We start from the raw sequence: 6,000 nt of genomic DNA, 5'->3' as shown, positions 1-6,000 counted from the left end.
AAACATCTGGGGCAATCTGAAGCCCTTCTAGCCTCAGCAGACAGACCCCTGACTCCTTAGAGGACACATAAGTGACCATACCTGGGCCAGAGGTTGTCACAGAAGCCAGCGTGTCAGAGCTGCCTCCCAAGACCTGGAGGCTTAGACTGTATGAGTGGAAAGCTCACAGGGGCAGAAGCAAATGTCAGAGCTCTTTTTAATTTTTTTCTTTTTTTAAATGAAGTATAATCGGTTTCCAACGTCGTGTTCATTTCTGGTGTACAGGGTCAGAGCTCTTTGTAAAAATATAGTCCTTTGTGTGACCCATGTCCCATACCCAGTTATCCTCCTCAGGGAACCCATGGCTAGTTTGATTGGCCCCTTACCTATGGCCGCTTAGAACCGTGCCCATCACAAGACTTAAAACACACACCCCATGAGCGAATTGCTGTACACATCCGGGTTGTCCTCTGAGAGTCGGCGGTAGGCTGTCCAGAAGGAATACAGTTCAAGCCACAAAGGGGAGCCCAGAGGTAATTCAAAGTTTGTTTGAGCAAATTCATTTTAAAAAAAAGTGAAAAGAAATATGGCAATAAAATTTTAATAATACACTTGATTTAACCCAACGTATCCTAAATATGATCATTTCCACATGGAATCAACAGTCCAAATGATTACTGAGATGCTTTACTTTCTTTTGCTCCTCCAAGTCTTCGAAATCCCGTGTGTGTTTCACATAGAGCACAACTGAATTCCGGGCAGCCGCATCTCAAGTGCTCAGCAGGTACACGTGGCCAGCGGCCACCTCATGGGAAAGCGCAGATCTAGGTGTTCCGATGGGACTTGCCGAGGCTTATAGGATGCAGAAGATTCTAAAGTCAGGTCATGCCTGGAACTTCCAAGCAGACTTACTCTCCTGGTTAAGGATGTCCACTACGTGGAGTTGAATGCAGGGAATGAGATTTCATTATGCATCTGGCCTCATTAACATGTGCAATTGTTTTGGCATATAATTCAATGTAATTCAGCTCCCAGCATCCCTATGAGTAAGAGGACGCTCATTTTACAGATGAGGAAAATGAAACTCAGACGGTTTGGGTGGCTGCCCAAAGGGCCCCCAGTGAGCAACTGGGGGGTAGGGTGGGGGACAAGATAAAAGCCCTGGTCTGTCTGGTGCCACAGCGTCATGTTGCCCCGGTTTCCCACCACGCGACGTCCGGGATGACAAGTGGGTCAGAGGCTGCGGCGGGGAGGTGTCGAGGGCGGCCCTTTGGGGACCACCCTTGCTCCAGGTGGCTGGACCCTGGCAGGCAGAGAGCTGCGGAGGAGTCAGCTGTGGGCGCCGCATTGAAGGCTCCTGCTCTCAGGGTGGTGGGATCTTAAGCAGGTGATTGACACAAAGAGATTTGCTGTTTAGATGGTGCCACACCCTGGCTGCAGAAGGGAGAGAAAACAAGAGGCCCCGCCCAGGGGCATTTCCTTCCTCCGTTTAATGTCACGCCCAGCCCCCAGCTTAGGACCTGGCCCGGACAGCACAGCGGAGCCAGGGCTCCAAGCGGCTCTGTGCCCGGGCCCCCGGACAAACCTGGCTTTGCTGTCTGCTAGCTGTGCCACCGCGGCCAAGCCTCAGTTTCTGCATCTGTGAAGTGGGAAACACGCAGGCGCCCACCCGATCGAGCTGTTGCGAGGATTACGGAGGTGACGCTGGGCGGGGCTTAGCAGAGCAGCCGGTAGGTGGACGGGCTGGGTCGATGGTGCCGCGCGGTGTGACGGCCACGGCGAAGGCCTCGGACCGCGGGGGGCGGGGGGCGGCAGGTGGCCGCCGAGGGCCTTGCTCTGCCCCGTGCACTTGAGCACGTGGCCAGGTGCAGACCCCTGCTCCGTGACTCATTATTTATTCCGAAGTATCCTGAGGTTCCACGCCAGGCGGTGCGGAGGGACGGGTGCGCCTCCCCTCGCGCGGTTCACGGTCCAGCGCGGAGGACAGCGCTGCACGACGCAGAGCAACTCTGACGAGCGTTTCTGGGGGCTCCGCTCGGGTCGGAGGTGAAGAAAGACTTGCTAGGTGGCTTTGCTTCCTTGGGCTGCAGTGAAAAATGACCGCAGACTGGGGGGCTTGAAGCCACAGAAGTTTATTCTCTCCCAGTTCCGGGGTCCGGAAGCAAGGCGTCCGCGGGGCCAGGCGTCCCCCGAGGCTCGGGGGACGCTCCCTGGCGCCTCGCGCTCCCGGCTTCCGCGCACCGTGCACCTGCGTCCCGTCACCGGGTGAGGGCGCTGGGCTCGCGCAGGCGGGGCGACTCGGCGGCGTCGGGGGCTCCTCCCCGCGTCCCCCTCGCCCGTGGCTCTGCCTTCTCTCCCTCTTCTACTGAATGTCACCCAGTGCGAAGTTCAAATACATTTTTACCCATTTTTGCACTCGTTGGAAAAAAATCATCGCATCCTCCCCTAACAATCTGGTGAGCGACAAGGTTTTTCAGCCCTGCAGTCTCCCGCTCAGCTTTCAGAAGAGCATCTCCAGAATCTCCAGCACCGCCTGCGGTTGCTCAGAAGGGTCCAGGAGCCTCAGAGGCAGGAATTTCGCTTCTGAGGACCTGCTGCAAGGACAGACGAAGACGCTCATCGCGTCGAGGAGAAATTTTTTTAAGAAATGCGTTTTATCTTACTTGAATTTATTTATTTATAAAAGAAGCGCATGTTCTCTTCTAGAGCAGCTGTATTGAGTTCTAGCTGACGTAAGGTGAACGCCATACAGTTGATAAGTTTTGCCGTGTGTATAAATCTGTCATCGTGGAGGGTAACATCTTGCAACTTAGTTTTTTCTGCTTTGTAATGCAACATGCACGTTTTGTCGAGTCATGGAGTTTTATTTCAGAAAGTTAATTTAATGACTTCATAGGGTCCTATTATGTGCTATAGAACCTGTAATATTGAAAATAAAAGATAATTGAAATATCCAAGAATAGAGAATTGGTTGAAAGAATCGTGGTCTGTTCTTAACGTGGAATACCACGTGGCCAGCAGCCTCTGAAAATCACTTTGTGGAATAGTTACTGATTTGAAAAAATGTTCCAAATAGATTTCTAAATAAAATTGTATATATACGCATATGTTCATGTGTGCATAAGAAAAGACTGAAAAAATTTTTAAATAGGCCTGAATGTTAACAGTGGTTATCTAAGTGGGGAGAGTAAAGTAGCTTTTTCTCTGTTTCTGTATTTTTCTATGTTTGCTGCCTAGAACCATCATGATTTTTAAAAGCAAAGATGTTTTGTTTTTCTCTGAAAACTAAAAACAACTTTTGAAAGTCCCAAAGGGTAATTTTTACATGCATAAAATAGGACAGTATACAGTCATTTCAAATAATGTTTAAAAAGAATATTCCATGAGAAGAGAATATATTCATGTTATATTTAGGGGAAGAAACAGTTTACAGAATAATACCGCTTAATTTAAAGGGCACTGAAAATAGACTATCAATAAATATGCGAAAGTATCTCTAGACTGTCGGATTACCGGCAACTTGTCTTTGCTTCGTTCTTCTGTCCTGCATTTTTCAGATGTTCCACCATGAATACGGATAGCAACAAGGGTAAGAAGCTATGTAAACGTCAGGCTAGGAAGTTCAGTGAAACAATGGTTAATTTGTATTTTATTTCATAGTCTGCTGTAGTTTCCAAGTTCTTCTCAATGAAAATGAAAATGGTTTTAAGTGGTCCTCATTACTGTAATATAAAATCATAAGATCGGGGGGCGCTAATGATGACATACCTTGTGACTGTTTAACACGCCATGTTGCACCCAGTTTTCATGTATCGTTTCCCCTCTGATGCTCAGAGCGGCCCTGTGAACAGGGGAAAACAGCGGTGCTGCTCCTGGGAAGATGCTGTCATTCACGTCTTGCAGGATTTAGGAGGAGTTGCCTGACGGGGAGGGAGGGTGGCTTCCTCTCCTGAGCTTTCTCAGCATCTTAGACTTCCAGAGGCCAGCACGTGCCTCTCCCTCTAAACCTTCTAAAGAAACAAACAAAATTTGCACAAAATGCGGTCACTTTCTGTAAACTTTTTTTTTTAACTTAAAAAAATTGTAGCAAGATGTCCGTAACACGATGTTTACCATTTTAACCATCTTTAAGCGCAGCGGCGTTAAGTGCATCGGCATTACTGTGCGCCTTCACTACACTGTAACATGCGCCATCTCTGGCCAGGTAAGGGAACCGAGGCTTTCTTCGTCTCTGCTCATCTCCCTTCCTGGTTCCTCCTTAATCCTTGAAGCCAGGCTTCTGCCCACAACGGCCCTAGAGCTGGTCCCCTGAAGGCTGTCAGCCCTTCCGTGGTGGCCATGTCTCAGGGACTGCCCCTGGTCCTGTCTGACTTCTGGGCTGTATCCCCGGACAATCCTGTTTTCCAGGCCCTCCAGCAAATTTTCTCCTCCTGCTATTTCTGTAACACCCACTCCCCTAGGTTTCCTCCCTCCTCTTGGGCCTTCTGGCTGCTCCCCTTGGGGGCTCAGAAATTCACCTCCACCCCCTAGATTGTTGCCAGAAAACTCGTGGCTGGTTTCCCTGCCTCTGGGTTACCCTTTCAACCAGTGTGATCTTTGTAAGAGGGAAACTGGATCCTGCCCTCAAGTCTACAAGTGTGGCTTGAATTAATAGGATAAACTCTCACCTCCTTAGGTAGACAGAGAATGCTCCTTGTAATCTGGCCCCCGGTGACCTCTAACACCATCCTTACCCTCACCCCTTTAGAGGCTGCAGGATAGGACCCCTTGTATTTCCAGTGTTGCAAAACTAGGCTACCTCATATCTCAGTAAATCCACACAGGTGGTCGCTCTATTCTGGAACTTACGTTATAATTGCCGGTGTATAGCCAGCTACAGGGCAAGCCCCTGGAGAGCAGGGATCTTGCTTGCCCCCTTTATAGCTCAGTGTTTCGTATATAATCAGTTCTATTTGGACAGTAAACAAATACAAGCAACTCTAGGAGACAGGCTGATGTCTTGATGGAGATCTCAGAATCGTTAAGGGAAGCTGGGTCTAGAAAGTCCTGGCCCTTCCCACTACGTACACATCCTTACTCCTGAGGGGTCTCCCAGGGATGACAGGATGCTGAGAGGAAAAGGAAGCATCTGCATGGTCCTGGGGGAAAAAAATAAGAGAACAGTCAAGGCTGTAGTCCTCCACTAGGGTAGAAAGACTGACTCTCAGAAAGCACTTAACAAGCTCCCCAAACTGTAGTGTAATTACAGCTGGTGTTAGCCACTCTGCGGTGGTGGAGAAGTCCAGTGATGGAGGGGCTCCTCTCCTGCCCCTGCTGAGTGTCCCCAAGGAGGACAGGCGGCGTCTGTGTGTGGGGTCACCCCGCCCCCCCTCCCCAGGCCGGGGGCCCTGCCTGCCTCCTGATCTCAGCCCACCAGCGCTTGCTTATTCACGTGAGCTCACACAGGACGGAGAGGCAGAGCTGCGCAGCTGAGACTTTGTCCACATCAGAATCCTTGAGTTCTGGTTTTTTCTGGATCAGTCCACTAACTGGCCGCGTGACCTCGTAAATACCCTGGAGGCTTATTCATGTGTAAAACAAAGGGTGTTTAGATCTCTTTCAACTCTAAAATTCAGAAAGGGGGGAACATTTGCGCTGTACAGATTGCTCCGCGCTTTTAGGGATGGACGGACCCACGTTTCCCAAGGTGCCCCACTATGCCAGCGAGCAGGACGGCCCTCCCCTCACCCGGGACCCAGGCCTCAGAGAAATGCCCGGGTCACTGGACCAGCTTCTCCGGAAGAAATAACGGTCGTCGTGCTCTTGGGTTTAACGATCCTCACATGTTATGCTCTGAAGTAAATGACGTGTTTGATATTTGTGTGAAACAGAGCCTGCTCGGGGTTCCCTGAGAGATGGCTGTGCTGAGTGAGGTCTGGTCCTGAGCCACTGCCCAGGAGGAAGCTGGAGGCGGTGGGGGGGATGGAGAGAGAGAGAAAGAGAGGGAGGGAGGGAGGGAGCAGAGGAGGAAGAGGAGGGGAA

Source organism: Camelus dromedarius, chromosome 8 (assembly GCF_036321535.1).
Source record: "Camelus dromedarius isolate mCamDro1 chromosome 8, mCamDro1.pat, whole genome shotgun sequence".
In the NCBI taxonomy this organism is placed as follows: Eukaryota; Metazoa; Chordata; class Mammalia; order Artiodactyla; family Camelidae; genus Camelus; species Camelus dromedarius.
This window is presented reverse-complemented; position numbering follows the sequence as displayed.